Source organism: Lithobates pipiens, unplaced genomic scaffold (genome assembly GCF_037356315.1).
Source record: "Lithobates pipiens isolate NorthernLeopardFrog02 unplaced genomic scaffold, aLitPip1_a1.2 Scaffold_8, whole genome shotgun sequence".
NCBI classification, from domain to species: Eukaryota; Metazoa; Chordata; class Amphibia; order Anura; family Ranidae; genus Lithobates; species Lithobates pipiens.
The window spans coordinates 119,955,324-119,974,215 of NW_027507903.1; the positions used below are offsets into that span (position 1 = coordinate 119,955,324).

The window sequence follows — 18,892 nt, forward strand, 5'->3', positions numbered from 1 at the left end:
GGTTAATTTTGAGAAACAGTAGGACACTGATCTTCAGGGTGAATGGGCGTAGTCTCAGGTCTAGTGTGGTCAGTTTTTAGGGAAGCAGAGTGACTGTCAGGAACATATGGTATTTCACACAAAGAAAACAATATAAGGTTAACAGGATAATTTTTCATACAAGTAAATGGTACAGCAGGAACATATGAGGAATATGAAATGTTGGGTTTACATATTCTTTAACCCACATGCACTTCAGTAAGGCTGGGTGAACGACAGGTTCATGCTAATACATTGGCCACACATTATGCAATTTTCCTTACTTCAACCGCAGGTTGAAAGAAAGAAAAATGCTAGTTTCCTGGATCAATCCCTCCCGTGGAGCTATGGTGTTCTGGCAGCAGGAGGTTTCCTGGCTGTCAGAATTCAATGATCACTGGCAGTAGCTATAGCCATAAGCAGCGATCAAAAAAAAAAAAAAAAACACAGCAAACAGGCTGGTTGTACTGAAGTTCATCAATAGATCTACTTCAATACAACCAGCCAGCTTAAAGCGGAGCTCCACCAAAAAGGTGAAGCACCGTTTATTCAAACCCCCCCCCCCCCAATCACTGCCACCTCTGGCGCTTTCTTTTGGGGGGGGGGGGGGGGGAGCGAGTACCTGATTTTGACAGGTACTTGCTCCCACTTCCAGTTAAGATTGCGATGGCATTTCCAGCCTTCTTCCTTCCCTCACTGCCTTCTGGGAGACACGCACATGCGCGCACACACACACACACACACACACACACACACACGTCCCAGAAGATGGCAAGACATAGTTACATAATCCTCAAAGAGCCCACAATCCAAGGTCCCCAACTCACATTCATATACTAGGGACAATTTTGGAGAGAAGCCAATTTCCTTTACAATTCCGGCGCCTGCACCCGAAGCCGATTGACGGGTCCAGGCGCACCTGTAGGGTGGGGGTGGGGGGGATACCCACATCGCTGGATCCCTGGACAGGTAAGTGTCCTTGAATATAAAATTTCAGCAGCTAGTTATTTGCAGCTGCAGACTGGAGCTCCTCCTTAAGGCTAGCCAAACACATCAAATATTTCTCATTCAGCCTGCAGGTTGAACAAGAGAAATCTATTAGCTTATGTCATCTACAATAAACAGCATGGATGGAGGAGTCTGGACCACTGGGTATTGTATACGGACAGCCAGAGCCAGGTAGTGCCGACAGGGCCACCCAGGACTCTCATCTTAAAATGCGAGCCATGTATGGCAGGCTTTAGTGTGAAAATAGCAAAAAAAGTCATCGCTACTGTAGTACCTTTTGTCTAGTCTCTTGCATTGCTCAAGAAAATGGGGAACAAGAATAGCTTATTCCAAAACCTTCCCAAAATAAAGAACACAACCCCTGAGAGATCCAAGCTTCTCGCCATTCTTTTTAGGGCTATACCAGCAACAGGGAGGTAAGTGCAATCACCATACTAACTTCATTTCCTTTTATTCAAACAACTTAATAGCGTTTCATTTAATGGGGTAATTACAGTGCTTAGATAGAATTATTATCCTTTTAATGCATCTATATTTCCTTATGTTGATCATCTCTTACCTAGCTAATCAGCTACCTAGGTAGGTAGCTACTGCTTAAATTGTCACACCAAATAACCACTGTATAAATAAGGCAGTATTTTTAAATAATTACCAGACCAAAAAACTATGTCCTATAGTGAAATTGCTTTTCAATTGATTAATTGTACATTTTTGTTTGCTAATTTCTGATGTCTGTCTAACAGTGGTCTCTAAACTGCAGTGCTTTGCTGGCCTTTATCCAGCCCTTGGGACACTATTCTTCCCACTGACACAAAGGACGGGATACTATTCTTTTGCCGAAGCCAACAGTGGAGCAATCATTTTTCCCACTTCACCAAGGTCGGGGCGCCCAATTCTCCCACTAACAAAGGGGCACTATTCCTTCAACGGACACCAATGGCATTGGTTCTCTTCCTGCTGACCACAAGCACTTTGTGGTCCGATATTTGTCCAAGAATGATCTTCTCACTTATCAGACTGAATAAGTTAAATGGACTCCGATAAGAACAGTGGCAGCCCATCCATTAGGGGCGCCGCCCCCTCTCTGTAGAATGGATTGATTCATACAATCCATACATAGCCACCCCCTATTCAGGCGCCCGGCCCCTTTTCCGACGCCAGGCGCCTGAATTACAGCAGCGGGGGTGTATTTTTGAAGCACCCAATTAGAGCCACATGCATAGTGACTGCATTTGATGGGGCACAGTGGCTGCATTTGATGTTTTTTTTCCAGTTTGTTTGCACCCCCCCCCCCCCCCCCCAAAAAAAAATCTTGAGTACCAGCCACCACTGGATAAGAACCTTGGTCATATACATACACACACACACACACACACACAAAATATATAAAATGTAGTACCATATGCTGCTTTAAAGGCTGGTAAGGACACTGTTTATTCTTTATATTGATTACTCTTATCAAACATAGCTGGTTTGTGTATCTTTAGACACCATAAATGATAAGGTGTGCACCAGGCACACAAAAAAAAAAAAAAAAAAGGTTAATGTCCCCACATCAAATCTACCCAGATATCGTGCCTCCTGCTGTATACGCCACAACCGTGCACCCATGTCACCTTGTGATCTTGGACTGAAGCCAAAATAGAACACATTTCATCATCTGGAAAGCTTATTTTTATTTGAAGGCTTGCAACAGGCTAGAATGTCAATGCTGTGGGCTGAGCAGTGGAGGAGATAGCTGGAGTGAAATGACACACATACAGATGGTAAAGCTGTAAGACAGGCAGGCCAGAGACTAGTCCTAACAGGATAAGGATGCCACAGACCAGGAATGTTTAAGTATATACAAACCGACGTATTATTCCCCATACATTTTAAATGTATGCCTTGCAGCAGAGAAAAAACACAAGACATGTAGTTTTGGTCACAGCATTATTTTTCGATTGAAAAAGCCTATGGCGTGCAAAACACACCCAAAAACTTCCACCCGGTGCCAAAAAAAGTGGACACACACCAAGAGTGACACACAAAAAACGTGCAACGGTTGTGTCTACTGTCCTCCACAAGGAAGGACCTTACCCTGATCCCCCGGGGCGTTAGGCTCCAGACGGGGACTGAGGTACCAAATACATGGCCCATCCAGCCGAAGCCAGACGACCGCCTTTCTCCGGAAGGTCTGCCGAAACAGAGCCACCCAGGTACTAGGGTAGGGGCTCCCCCGAAGGGAGACCCCCCAAAGGGAGGGCGAACCAAGCCAAAAGGCCTATGTTCACCCTCCCACAAGATGTTCAGGGTTGGCCCGAGGACCGACATCCTACTAGCCAAACGTGCAGGTGACAAACATAAAACGTGACACACAAATAAAATAAATAAAGTGGGGAAGGGATAGTGGAGAGGGAGAGTGAAAAAGGTGGCCATTGTGTAAACACAATGACCAGGCCCTCCGGCCAGGAATCAAAAATTCCTCTGGTCCAAGCCAAAAGGCCGGCCCTAGAGGCAGGTGTGAAAAGATGTGTTATAATGACGTGACCAAGGTGCCAGATATCAAAGTGCAAGCACAGCGAATATAAGGCACCCCTGAACTGCCACTTCAGGGGCACATCACCATAGGCTTTTCAACAGAAGCATCCCCGACCTCAAGCCCAGACCACAGCAGCCCCCACCCCAGCCAGAACGGCATGGAGATCCAGGAGCTTAGTGAGAGCCCTTTGCCATCAGGCCTCACCCTCGCTCCCATCACTCCTACTCAATTACATTCGGGAAGTACAGGCCGTTCCCCCGGTGGGAGAAAAGGGAACAAACATTCCCTCCCCTGGCGCCGACCAGTGGTTCTCCATCCTCATCAGAAGGCTTCCCTTTCGGCTACGAACCGCTCTGGGTCACCTTCACACCAGCAGGTTTTGCATAGCAACCGCCACCCCTGCTCCACCTCGCCGTAGAACAGGGACGGAAGCAAGCGCCACCTCCTGGTAACTGATAAGAACAGATACTAAACTTGATCTTAGCCAAAAGGCCGAGAAGCAGCATTATATTACAAATCAAAAAAATAACTTTAACTGGCTGCTAGATTCAAAGCAAATTTATCAAGCCCTGTATTAAAGAGATTGGCAAGTAAACAGGAGATTCTCCTATATGTAATCTGTCGGCACTCATCCCGCCACCCTCCCTGTTCCCTCCGAGGCTGCAGATGAGCATCGAGCAGGCTGCACTGATGGCAATGGTGAGGCTGCAGATGGGCACCGACCCTTATTTTGCTTCACAGTTCTTTAAAATGTAAAATTTTTCCTGAAACCTCCCTCTTAAAGTGCGTGTTATACGCCAATAAATACGGTATATCCAAATAACACGCCCAAACTCATCTCTTCACCACACACAGCCACAAAGGCAAGAGAATTCTTGTTGGGCAGTGTATTAGTGCTCAGACGAACACACTTAGCCCTTGTACACACGGTCGGAGATTCCGACGGAATGCGTCCTATCGGACCGTTTTGTCGGATAATCCGACTGTGTGTGGTCTCCATCGGACTGTTTCCGTCGGAGTATCCGATGGACCAACTTTTCCAACTTGTCCGTAAAATTTTCCGACAAAATGCTCCGATCGGACATACTCCGATCATGTGTAGCCTACTCTGACGGACAAAGTGCCACGCATGCTCAGATCAAAATTCCTAGACCAAAGCTATTGGCTACTAGCCTGAACATAGTCCCGTCGTAATGAAAGAACGTCATCACGTTATGTACAATCGGATTTTCCGACAACTTTGTCCGACCGCGTGTATGCAACAGTTTCGGACAAAATCCGTCAGACAAAATCCAACGGATTTGGTTGTCAGAATGTCCGACCGTGTGTACAAGGGCTTAGACCAAATTTTAATGGCTCAAAGAATGTCAGGCAAAATGGTCAGCCCTCACACATGTTCACTTAATCAAATCTGGCCCGCTTTGAAAAAAAGTTTGGAAACCCCTGGCGCACACGATTGGAAGATCAAGTTCTCCTTCCTCCACCTGAAGTCTTGACAAGTCCTAGAAGACTGCGGGACCATCTACATTGCGCAGTGCTAAATGTGCAGTAGGCACTTAGCTGTGAAGCCGCAAGCTGTCAGAGCCGGGTGTTCATAGTAAAGATGCCAGTGCCTAATCCTACAGTACCTACACAGCTGGTGTCATCCATGACCAGGAAGGGACAAATTTCATATCTCTATGGGTCTTTTATCCAAAGCCATGTTTTTCATTGTAGAGATGTTTAGTCAGAAGACATGGGTGAGGTTACTGATGAGGAATGGGCCTGTATATGGGATAATATACTCAAAGTGTCCCTCTCCTCAGCTCAGAAATGTACCCAGCTCCTTAGCATACATCGCACTCCCCATAACTTGTAATTGTATAGCTATATACTTAGTCTTATTTCTTGCCAGAAAACTTATAGCATGTAAATGGCTTTCTACAACACCTCCTACACATGCAGAAGGGGTTAAAGCTGTAAACAAAGGACTCTTAAGAGAGAAATTGACCTACCAGCATAGGGGTAGCCCAACAAAATTTGAACGTATATGGGAGGTCTGGTTCGATATTCCAGGCTTGGCTCCAGCGCAGTTCATTCGCAATAGAATTCTTGGGGGCGTCACCTCCTCAGCATGATTGTAGCCTTACTCACTAAAGGCTGAATTATATGTATTGAGGGCAGTTGACATAATTATTCATATTTTCCCCAATTATGCCAAAAACATATGTAGCGTGCTGGGGATTTGACGCACAGAGGTTGACTGATTGTTTAACCATTTTTTTTTTTTTTTTTTTTTTTTTTTAGAGGTGGTTCTTTTTCTACCCGTTTTAGATACATCTGGAACCGCTCCAGATCACGCCCTTTTTGTTTGGGGTGAATACCTCCCTTGCCTTGATCTAAGATCCCAAGGCTTTGGGGTGCGGCAATAGGATGAGAGATACGTAGAGGACACAGTGTGAAACACAAATAAACATATGAGATAACTTGTTGACTATACTGTACAATGGTTTATTATGCATGGTAAATTCTACATTAACACATGCCGTTATATTATATATGTAACCCTATATGATTACTATCTATCTATCTATTTTTTTTTTTAATTAGAAAAGAAGGAGAAAAGAATGCCAGCGCAAGTGAGAAAGAAAATGGCTGGGGAGAACACACCGCTGGACCGTGGGACAGGTGAGTGACTGTTTATTAAAAGTCAGCCGCTACAGTTTGTAAAGCCGATGACCTTTAATTTTCACTCATGAGACTGGAGCTCCTCCTTAAGTTAAAGTGTTCCACTGTCACAAACTGTGAAAATTCAACATCTCTGCTGCAACGAAATAAACCTACCTGTCTGCTCACAGCTCAGCTTATACTGGCGGCACAGTCCCTGTGCGCCAGGATGAACAACTCCTGAGCATCATCCTGCATTGGCCAATGAAGATGGGCAAAGGCCAGCACCCAGAAGGTGCCAGCGATGGACTGGGCTCGTTAAAGTAAAGGCATGTTTAATTCAGTTTTAAGCCATGGTCACGTGACTGAAGCAAAGAACCGTTGCCTCTTCTATTTATTTCCTGCTTGGTCCCTGTCCAGGTGTCCATGTCAGTGCCTGCATGACATGGACACTTTGTATTAGCTGGGGCCTCTCAGGATTAAGAGGAACAAGGTCAGAAGATGGGAGTGAAGGCCAATGGATATCGGGCTCCATTGCACCAACGTAGTTGATTGAGCATCCTGTCATTCAGTAACTGCCTGTCCATATCAAAAGATACGGGCAGACAGCCTGCAGGAGCTGGCATTACACCCATGATCTGCTTATTGTGGGTGCAATGCTTTACAGGCTCCTAAAATAAATGCACATTTTTTTATCCTTTAACTCAAAAAAGTACCTTCTATTGAGCTTAGCCTCTTCAGAACTCCTTTATATTCCTTTCTTTGACCTGCCCCCGTTAAGCAGGTGGCTACATTCTTTCTCCATGTTCCTAATGTATGTAGAAATTAGAAATCACGCTCGAGACTGACTATGGACTATTAGATTTGTCGTTTGCATTGAGCAGCGCACGACTCCAACTAATGAGCGCTGCTTGTTCCAAACAAATAGAAATGAAGGGGAAAAAAAAACGGGGGGGGGGGGGGGGGGGTGAGGTTCGGGAGCTCACAGATGGTACAAGGGATCAACAGCTGAGCATATATTGTAGGCACTCTAAGGGCTTGCAAAATGAGAACGGATGATATAGATGGTTTATTGCACTGAGGTTTCAGCATGTGACTTGCTCAAACATTGCTGCAATAAAGCTTCTATATTGCCCTCCCCGTTCATCTGTGCAAGGCATCGGAGTATCCACAATATCTGATGCCAAGTTGTGTGGAGAACCAAGGCATATATATTGGATGGAGTGCCGATACCGCCTTTCTTTGCAGACACTTACACTAGAAGGTAAAAATATCACAAGGGAGATATGCATGAGGACATAACCGTTATCTCTGCTGTGAACTATCTTTAGAAAATCATTGCATGATCATTTGCATTCTACAGACAGAAGGAGGCCTGGCAGCTGGGAAATGACATTTTCCTCTCATCAAAACTGCATGAAGAGAATCTATAAATTTTCCACATGCATAAAAGCAGAGAAAGTAAGAATAAAAAAATAAATAAAATCAAAACCTTAACTTGCACCAATATATATTATAATATATATAAATTTTGTTTTTCAGATGTCAAAATACCTCATGTGTACAAGATCAGGAGCTAATACAAACCATAACCTACAGAACAGTGGTGGTTAAAGCGGAGGTCCACCCTAAATAACAGTACTGGGTCTATGTGATCCCCCCCCCCTTCCCTAATCGCTAGGTAACTCCCTTACCTTTCTGCTGTCTTCTTCTGTTTTCTTCTTATTTTAAATTTTCTGCCTCAGGAGATTGCGGAAAGGGGCGGAGCCGATGAGGAAAGGGGCGGGGCTTCAGCAGCAGGTCACTTCTTCCTGTCTGCCGCAGGGGCTTCTGGGATAGTTTTTTTTCCCCAGTAGTCTGTGCGGCGCCCAGGCTGAGTTGTTGTGTTCGCTCGAGCGGATTGATCTGCGCATGCGCGAGATCGCAACTCATAGGGGCGGTGCATGATGGGAGTTTAGAGGACTGTGCCCCGGAAGACAATGCCTGTGGGCTTCACATGCCCACAGGCAAAATGGAAAACGCCTGGAGACGTTTTCCTAGGCAATTTGGAGGAATGAAAAAGACTTGGAAGAGAATCGGACAGCACATAGAGGTATGTGAAATATTATATTTATAAATAACTTAATTTAAAACATTATTGCGGGGAAAAAAAAAAAAAAAAAAAAACGGCGGTGGAACCCCGCTTTAACTTTTTTGATGTAGGAGGCTTCAAATGCAGCCCCCCGACATCAAAGGACCATGTATAATATTTAGTAAATACTATTAGAGACAGTAGACACACAACAGGATATAGTCAAAGACGATGGGCATGAGACAGGAGCTGGCCAGAGGCTGCATGACATGCTATAGGATTTGTTGCAGACTGGGGGCAAACATCAGGTGACAATCACAGACTGAAGATATAGGGCTACACAAAAACTGACAAAGGCCACATGTGGCCTTCAGGTTGGGCACCAGTGCTACAGATAATCAGACAGTCTCAACAATAGTTCCTTCAGAGGTTACTAGGAGCTCCTGGAGCTATGGCTGATTAACCTCTCATTTGATGGTGCCTGCATAGCCTAGGTCTATTGTCCCTTGGCAGAGACTGCTTCATGACACCAATGCCCTTTTTCACTGTTTTGTAAGAGTGGCATTTTGACCCACCACTGTAAGAGGGGCCTTCTTACCAATGGCCCCTTCCTACAAACTCTTGGGTGCTGGCTCTGCACAAGTCTATGGAAACAAAAGGTCCTGGACTGCCGCACTCAGTATAAAAGGCATCTTTATTGTGGAAAAATAAAAAAGAAATCCATCATAACAGTCAAATCAGATATGGACAAAACAGGAGTGGCGAACACGTTTCACATCATTTGATGCTTACTCATAGCTCATAAATCCTATCGAATGATGTGAAACGCGTTAGTCACTTACTACCGTTTTGTCCATATCCGATTTGACTGTTATGATGGATTTCTTTTTTACTTTAATTTTTCCACAATAAAGATGCCTTTTCTACAGAGTGTGGCAGTCCAGGACCTTTTGTTTCCATAGAATTTTCCACTTACCATCAATCAACTGATTTTAGCAAGGGTTCCCCAAGACCCAAAAATTATTTCCTTGGGGGGGAAAAAAAAAAAAAGTTGAGAAAGTAACCAATCAAGAATCAAGTTTCATGGGACGGATAACACCACAATTACAATAAAGTAAAAACAATGTCAAAATGAAAGTGTAGGCAAACAGCTAAGTTGACAGTTATATGTGTAGATCACACTTATTTCTCACTCAGACACAGCCTTGTTGGGTTGTACAAACACTTCTGATCTGAATTTTGTCTACTGCAATTAAAGCAACAAAGCTTGGTCAAGGACCACCCCTGCCTGTGAATGGACACTTAAAGGTCAGCAATACGGTGACCTTTTCAGTACCCTGAACTCCCAGCTCCCTCACAAACAATGCAATGTAGTAAAACCCAGTTAACTGTGCCCCGATCTCGCCCCAGTCCAAAGGGCCTGCTCACACCATAACGTGGTACAATTCCCTACACTGAATACGAGAACAGTTTGCTGCGCTTAGTGTTGCTCAACTTCATATAAACATACAGAACACATATACAAACGAATAAAGTCCCATTTGGTGATGATACAAAGTGTTCGTGCTTAAAGAGAAAGTTAACCTGGGGAAAAATAAAACATAAAAATAAACCCTGCAAGGCAAAGGCATAATGAGCTAGTATGCATAGCATACTAGCTCATTATGAATAACTTCACTGAGATCGAAGCCCAGAAAGCGGTCGTCGTTCTTCATCTCTGCCGCTGCCATGTATCCCAGAGTGACTTCTGGGTCTCGCGGCTCCGGCGCTGTGATTGGCCAGAGCCGCGATGACGTCACTCTGGCGCATGCGCGCGGGAGCCCTCAGTGACGGTTCGGTCTCCTTCACTTCAGGCGTGCCCAGTGCGCCTGCGCGGTTGTATTCAGTGCGCATGCGCCATAGACAGCGGTGCCCTTTTTTTGTAAAATATCTCCTTAACCGTGTAGGTTAAGGAGATATTTCTTGGACCTATAAGCCTTAATCTAGGCTTACCTGTAGGTCAAAGTGGCCTGTAAGGGTTTACAACCAATTTAAAATTGACATCTCCTGTGCAATGGTGCTCAGACTGGGTGCCCCACATAGATGTGCACTCACCCTGGATGTTGACCAACTATTGCTAGTATGGTCTCTTAAGAATGTGGGGATACCCCTAGGGAGCCTGTTGAAATGACGTCTCATGCAAGGATATACCTCATAAGTATGGACGGAAATGACAAAGAAAAACCTTTAATTGCACAATGCCATTAAAACGGGTTTACTCAATACACAAATAAAATGATTCCACTCACATTTAGAAGTGCATTATAGTCCTGGCACCCGGCGTGTATAGCTGGTGATTGTTAAGGGTAATCGGCCCTAGCATGGGAAGCCGCAGCTCACGGCATTCTGCTTCATTCCTGGGTAGTTTCATATGGGCGAAGTGATGCGATGACACCTTCGAATTTTCGACCTATCACAAAGCCATAATCGGGAAGTGATCCTTCCAGATAATGGCTTTGTGATAGGTCAAAACATGAGTGGAATCATTTTATTTGTGTATTGAATAAACCCATTTTAATGGCATTGCGCAATTAAAGGTTTTTCTTTGTCATTTCCATCCATCCTTATGAGGTATAGTCTTGCACGAGATGTCATTTCAACAGACTCCCATAGGGGTATCCCCACATGCTTAAGAGACCATACTAGTGATCGTTGGTCAATATCCAGGGTGAGTGCACATCTATGTGGGGCACCCAGTCTAAGCACCATTGTACAAGAGATGTCAATTTAAGCACGAGCACTTTGTATCATCATATAATGGGACTTTAGTCGTTTTATGCATGTTCTGTATGTTTATATGAAGCTGATCAACACTAAGCGAAAACGGTTTTCTTATTTTTTTTTTTATTTTGCTTCTTAGCAAGTTTTTTACTGCATCAGGTATTTGATGATCAGTTCTTCTATCCAAAGGCGCTAAGGTTTTATATATTTTTTTTCTGTCAAATTTCCAACACTAGGCTGCTTTGTCCAACACATCCCACTGTATAGGCAAGGCAATTTCCTTTGTGTACTATCTGCTTAGTTCGCACAAAACAAAATTAGGATGCGCGCCACTTTCTTTCATGGTATGTAATGTGACATCATGGTGCATAAGGCCCCTATTCATATAAGTATCATTCAGTCAGCAGGGGATCCATGAGCAGACGCCCTGCTGAATCGGTGCAGAACGTAATGGATGCAACTAATAGAGCTTATTGGACCAATATTAGATCCATGGTCATCCAGGGTTAATCAGACTTGCTTTCATTCACATCAGGTTACCTCAGATCCACCACATTTCAGGCTGAAAAACTGGAAAGGGAAGTAAATCTTTCTCATTTTTTTCCCCCGGACCTGGAAATGTGTGTAATTTTCTAGCAATAAAAAAAATAATGATGTTTAAAGAGGAAGTAAACCCTGATGGGTTTACTTCCTCTTTTTTTCCCTGCAAAGGTAAAGCATAATGGACTACTATGCATCGCATAGTAGCTCATTATGTGTCACTTACCTGACACAGGAGCCAGCGAAGTCGCCGCTGATCCCTGTAGTCCGCCGCGTCCATCTTGCTGGTGGCGTCTCGCAGCTCCGACCAATGACAACGGCGCAACCGCGATGACGTCACTCCCGCGCATGCGCACGGGAGTCGCGCCTCGCAGCTCCGTTGCTGTCATACGGCGAAGCCGCGATGACGTCACTCCCGCGCATGCGCACGGGAGTCGACAAATTTGGCAAATCCATTCTTGGATTTGCCGCATTTAGTGCGCCTGCGCGCCGCTGTCTACGGCGCATGCGCCGTAGACAGCGGTGCCCATTTTCGGGCAAATATCTCCTAAACCATATAGGTTTAGGAGATATTGCTTGGACCTACAGGTAAGCCTTAATCTAGGCTTACCTATAGGTCCAAGTTGTTTGGAAGGGTTTACTTCCTCTTTAACTTGAAACCAACAAATGTCAGAAAAAGGTTTAGTGTTTAAGTGGTTAAACTTTTCACTTACACACAAAGTCTATTCCATTGACAAATTGTTACAATGTTTATACTTAAGTTCAGCTGATAAAGAATGTTTTGATTCTTGGCAGACTGCCCAGTTTTTCTCTTCCTTTTGAGGGCTGTGGCTTCAGAAGAGCAGAGAGAATTCTTTGCATAGAAAGAATTGTGAAATGCTTTTGTCAAGATTGTGATAACGATTCTTGACATTAATTGTGCAGCTTGAATAGGTAGTATAGAGTACTTTATAAAAGGAAAGACATTAGGAGTTGATTTACTAAAACTGGAGATTGCAAAATCTGGTGCAGCTCTGAATAGAAAGCAATCAGCTTCCAGTTTTTTTTTTTTTTTTGTCAAAGCTTAAAAGAGAAGCATGGGGGGGGGGGGGGGGTGTCCCCTTTCTATACTTACCAAAGTGGATGCAGCATGGGACCGATGCTGCATCTGTCCCCCGGCGTCTCTACACTGAGCATCACCATTGGCTCGGTTCTGACAGATCCCCGAGAGAAGAGCTGCTGACTGTCAATCAGCAGCTCTCCTATCTGCTCCGCCACACTCAGTGGAGCGCTGAGCTGTGGAAGGGTGGGGGGGGGGGGGGAATCGGCAGTCTCAGGCTCTCAGCGGCTCGCTAAGAGGCTGAAGCAGGCATCAGTCCAGGCACCTGACAGATTCAGACTTCATTATCATGATGACGCAGTGCCTGGACTGATTCCTGTGATGTCAGCAGAGAGAGGGTCAAAAGATTGCAAAACGAATTCCACTCCTGTGACCCGTAGGAGAAGCCCAGCCATACGAGCTCAGGCTGGACTTCTCCTTTAAGCCTAGGTTCACACTGATGCAGGTTTTGAAATTGTGCAAGTTGAGATTTCAAACCCGCATGTCAGTCCAACTTCGGAAGAGATTTCAGAGACATCTGTGCAGGTTCCTGCACAGATGTCCATTGAAATCTCCCCCTGAAGTCGCTAAAAGTAGTGCAAAAATTACTTTTGGTAATCGGTGTGGTGTTGTGCCGATTCAAGTACTGCAGTTTCCGGCAATATCAAATCGGCCCGGATGTGAACGTGGGCCAACTGAACAAGCTGAAGTTAGAGGCTGATTGGCTACAATGCACAGCTGTGCCAGTGCAACAATATAGTATTACAAGAAACGCATTAGGATTCAACACGCAAAACAGGATAGTTTTACTTATTAAAACAGAATTTAAAAAAATATGTTAATGTTTAATGACACCACGATGATACCCTGTGTGTGCACCATACAAATTTAGATCTTTCTAGCACACTGCAAAACTGGGGCACTCAAACAATATTAATCAGAGTGACAGCTAATCATATACAAGGAGGAACACGTGGCGTTACGAACCGTTGGGTCTATTTATAAAAAAAGATTAATGCAGGGCTGGACAATTACTAGGACTCAGGTAGCCAATATTCCTATTAAAAAAAAAAAAAACCCACACACAAGGGACCTTTTGAGGGCCTCTAGTTGCGGTCAATGGAGCTGGCTCCTGGATCAAACAGACTGACCATTGGCTTTCATATTAAACTTGTACCCCTGGGAAGAAGGAAGATCAAATACCAAATGAAATATCTATTTGGGGGGGGGGGGGGGGAAATAAAAAAAAAAAAAAAAGGACATTTTATTTGGATACAGCATCTCACGACTACACAATTTTCAGTTAAAGCAACGAAGTGCTGTATCGCAAAAAATGGCCTGGTCAGGAAGGTGGTAAAGTCTTCTGGAGCTGAAGTGGTTAAATCTGCTCACATTCTCCAGATTTATAAAGCTGGCCTGCGAATGCTGCAAAGGATGTATTCAGATGAACTGCCACTTCCCCTCTGCTCAGCTGGGCAGAGGGAGGAGAGGAGGAGGCTACTTCTCCCAGCTGGGTCTCCCTTGGGTAAGAATCTCTACAGACACTTATGTAAACAGTCAGCCGAATGTGCAGGTCTGCACCTGATCAAACCAGGCAGTGATCTGCAGCTAATATCTGCATCACATTGTAGAACAGAGATCATCAGTTTTTAAAGGCACAGAGACATTCCTGCGACAAATCGCAATTTGTCAATTTTGGGAGAACGTCACAAACCCTTTTCAACACTATGGTGTTTGCTTATACATTGTCTACTTGGCACGTGCACAGAAAGAAAGAGAAAAAAAAAAAAAACACCACACACACACACACACACACACGTTTATCCAGCCTACATTGTGAGTTATACTATTTAAAATGCATTAAATGCATGTACATACACTATGCTCTGAGTTCAGGAGCAGTGCAGCATTGTTGCCACACCATCACAGGAAGCTGCATTAAAGAGGTAGTAAACCCAGATGGGTTTTACTTCCTCTTTATTCCCCTACAAAGTGAAAGCATTAATGGGCGCCATTAATGCATTGCATACTAGCCCATTATGTGCCACTTACCTGCAAAAAAAAGCCTGCAATGTCCCCACTGGAGAAAGCATCCCTCCTCACCCCTCTTCCTTCTGGAGCTGTGGACATCGGCTCTCCGACTGGCTTGAGTCGATTGACGTCACTCACACGCGGGAGCAACAGTCAGGGCAGGAGCCCTATAGAAACGTCACGATCGTGCCCTTTCTATAGTGCGCATGCGCCCATGACTTCAGCGCAAGCTTATAATGGTAAATATCTCCTAAACCTGCACGGTTTAGAAGATATTTCCAGTACCTACCAGTAAGCTTTATTATAGGCTTACCTGTAGGTAAAAGTGTTCTGTGAGGCCGCGTACACACGCGGGGACTGTTCGCCCAACTTTGTCCGCTGAACAGTGTTTCGGCGGACAGTCCGCTCGTGTGTGGGCTTTCAGCGGACAGTTTCAGCGAACAGTCCGCTGAACAAGGTTTTTCGGAAATTCCGAAAAACTATCCGCTGAAACTTTGTTTCAGCGAACAGTCCCCTCGTGTGTAGGCTTATTCGTCAAACTAAGTTCCGCGCATGCTCAGAAAGGATTTACACGCCGAAAGTTATAATGCAGTGTATAGGACGTCGTATTTTTCGTCCCGTCGTACGTGCCGTTCACGTCATCACGCACGGTTTCAGCAAACTGTTCGTTCGTCGTGTGTGGCCATGTCCGTCCATGCTAATTTTGAGCGGACTGTTTGCTGAAACTGTTTGACGGACAAAGTTGGGCGAACAGTCCCCGCGTGTGTACGCGGCCTAAGGGTTTGCAACCACTTTAAGTGGACTTCACTGCCCCGGGATCAGCAGGTAATGCTGGACTAAGAAAAAAAATAAATAAATAAATAAAAAAAACTGTAGGAGCCGATGTATTTATAATTAAAGCAGTATTAAACCCAAAAGCAAATATTTATTATATTGCAGCTTACCAATTCTAAGATGTGATGGCTGCATTCATTTTCCCCCATTTAGGCTCTCTGCCTCGTTTTCACCTGGTAATCCTGTCAGCAAGTCTGTTTATTTATTTATTTTTTAAAGAACAAGCTCTCCCAGAGAATGTATCAGTTGTTCAGGGATGAGACAAACCATTTATCACTGACAGGGGGTGCTTACACTGATCAGCTTTAAAATGCATTAATGTAAAAAACTTTTATCCAAAACTGTTTGCTGCAAAGTGTTAGCTTTCATGCTTTAACTCGGAGTAGGCCATCTCGGCCCTCCAGCCGTTTTGAAACTACAAGTCCCATGAGACATTGCAAGACCCCGACAATCACAGGCATGATGGGATTTGTAGTTTCATCGCAGCTGGAGGGCCAAGGTTGCCTACCCCTGAAACTGTTGTGGCAAATATTTTCTTTTTTGGAAGACCTTTAGTTCCATTCCCCTTAAGAATGCATTGGAAAATTGCCTAGCATTTCGTAATTGAACAAATAATTTCCTACACTGGCACTGTATGTCAAAAAAAAAAAAAAAAAAAAAAAAAAAGAAGGGGGAAACATGGAGAAATGCACTTAATCAGGCTACTTATGAGATAAACATAGAAATCACATGATAGAATTGTCAAATAAATTGTGCAAGAGATACAGCATTACCAATCTAGACAATGAAACTCTAAGGCCGGGTTCACACTGGTAGGACAGGACGGTCATCCTACTTTGCTCTGCCACAATCGATCCTACTTACTTGAATGAACAAGATAAGATTTTGCTCCGACTTTGAGATAGTCGGACTTGTCCTTTGACCAATCAAAACAATCCCAGTGTAACAAATTCCTTTTACTGCTGCTGTAATCACCAAAGCGGATGTCACAAGTTGGATGGTTAGGAAAAGGATCCAATTTTGCCCCAACTTCAATGATATGCAATGGGCTGAAGTAGGACCAAAGTGGGACCACAATTAGTGCAGGTACCATTTTCAAAGTCGGACCGACTTGTGTCAAATCAGGTAATACGGCTCTCATAGGGTTCCACCGATTTGTACACCTCATGCGCTCCCGAAGTTGGAGCGTTTGTCGTACCAGTGTGAACCCAGAATAAAAAGGGATTTGGTAAACGTCACCTAATGCATTAGCCTTCTCTTGCAGCACTGGTCAATGGAGTATTGAATAAATGGGGCAAGAGTCATAAACAAAACAAGTAACAAGCAAGTGTGAAGGAGTCACTAACCAGTCCACAAACAGTCCTACACTGGCCTGGCACAAGTATCTAGTGGGACCTAGGGGAAATGGTAACATATACTGGTAAAGACGCTAGCAAAGTCCATCCATCTTTCAAAACGACGGATGTGTGAAAGAACATCAAATGCAATTATGTGCGTTACATATAGGATGGTGGTATAAGCACTCAAGCCAAGAAGATTCGCCTTACTAAATTATTATATCACCCTAATGCCCCATATACACACACAATCAGAAATTCTGCCAGCAAAAGTCACATGTGAGCTTTTGGTCATAAATTCCGACCGCGTGTATGCTCCATTGGACTTTTGCTGGCAGAATTCCGGTCAGCAAAAGATTGAGAGCAGGTTCTCTATTTTTCGGTCGGAAAAAGGTCCTATCCAAAAAATGCGTTCGTCTGTATGCAATTCGGTCGCGCAAATAAAAAAAAAATAAAAAAAAAAACACGCATGCTCGGAAGCACTGAACTTCATTTTCTTGAAGGTCGAAAGTTCCGAGAACTTGTGTGACCACGTGTATGCAAGCCAAGCTTGAGCGGAATTCCGTCAGGAAAAAAACATCCACGTTTTTTGGATGGAATTTCTGATCGTGTGTATGGGCTTTAGTCTATGAAAAAATATGGAAATAAAAGCTTCACCGCGGCAGGGGGGCGGCGGTGATGCTAAAGGAAAAAAGTGGGACTTTAAATGAAGCTCAGGATGACAAAAATGAGTAAAATGGTGGAAAATAAGGATTTAATAATGCGTAAAAAACACGTTTACATACAATTCATTCCATGTATACAAAAATGCACCCATAACATGGTGTCAATCTGAAACCTGGCAATAATTGATAATAACATATTTACAACCATTAATATTCAAAGTAAAGTAAAAGGGACCACCATACTCATAGTTGGATATAAATGTTAAGATAATAGCATCTGCACTGTCAATAGGCTCAAAAACCCAAATATGTTAGAAGAAGTATAACACATATCATGATGGTTATGTAGTTCATATATCAGTAGCTCGACGCGTTTCGCGGCTTTAAACCGCTCTTCAGGAGCAGACATGTAAGATATCTGCAATAGGAAAATATTTGTAGGTAAGTATATTAAATCAGGGTGGGGGGGGGATGGATAAAGCCCCCCCAAAAAACAGTATAAAACAAAAATGGCTTACAAATATATGTGTGCACTGGAAGGTAGGGCGCCAAAAAAAACCCAGGCCACCCCAGAGCATCGGTGTCGGGAGCCGAGAGGGCATGTATAGGGCGGCGGTCATCACAGGCAGGCGTCCGGGCGAGCTCCAAGCATCCCTAGTGTGAATGTGAGAACTGGTGAAAACAAAGGTTGAAAACCGAAAACAAAAAACAAACCACGAAAAAAGAGGACCGAAAATAATGTTGAAGGGTGAATGTGTGGGGTGTGAGACCAGTGGATAAGGGTTAGTAAGAAAAGTGATGAATGTGGAAGTGAGAAAATGAAATCCAAACAGAAGTGATGGTAGAAGACCATGGTAAGAGGTCATCACCGAAACATTCAATGGATAAGGAGTTAAATGAAGATAGAGTGTAAGATATACCTGTATTAGAAAGGAAAGGAAACAGTCCATAATTAATGTGAAGCCAATTGTAGTGTAAGGCTCAGAGGAACTCAGAGCACACCCGGACTGACGCCCATAAATACACGCCGCCACAGCCACGCCCCCTACGCCACAACCACAGACATGGGGGGGGGACGCCGATGCCCGGACGTACATGCGCCAGGCAGTCGGCACCACCCCAGTCCCACCTACAGTCGGGAGAATGGATAGTGCTGAGCCGGAAGGACCACGCAACAAAGGCGCCGTACAGCCGGCGCGCACATGTGACGTTGACACACAGTGGCGGCAGACCCGCCCCCCGAACGTCAAATGTGGGCGGGGAGAAAAACCCCAGTGTGCGTCGCGGCTCCCGCACCAATTGAATACGGGCAGTAAAAGAGCAGAGACTACCCAGACAACCAGTGCACACAATATTGGAAGTAACAGTATACAATGTTATACC

At 44.4% G+C, this 18,892-nt stretch overlaps 1 protein-coding gene and 1 pseudogene across 7 annotated transcripts in view; both read right to left on the reverse strand.

The window, feature by feature from the left end:
* HERC1 (HECT and RLD domain containing E3 ubiquitin protein ligase family member 1) overlaps positions 1-18,892 on the reverse strand; it is a 230,383-nt gene that overhangs the window by 206,595 nt on the left and 4,896 nt on the right. The window lies entirely within an intron of this gene.
* LOC143964682 (U2 spliceosomal RNA) lies at positions 3,919-4,051 on the reverse strand (annotated as a pseudogene).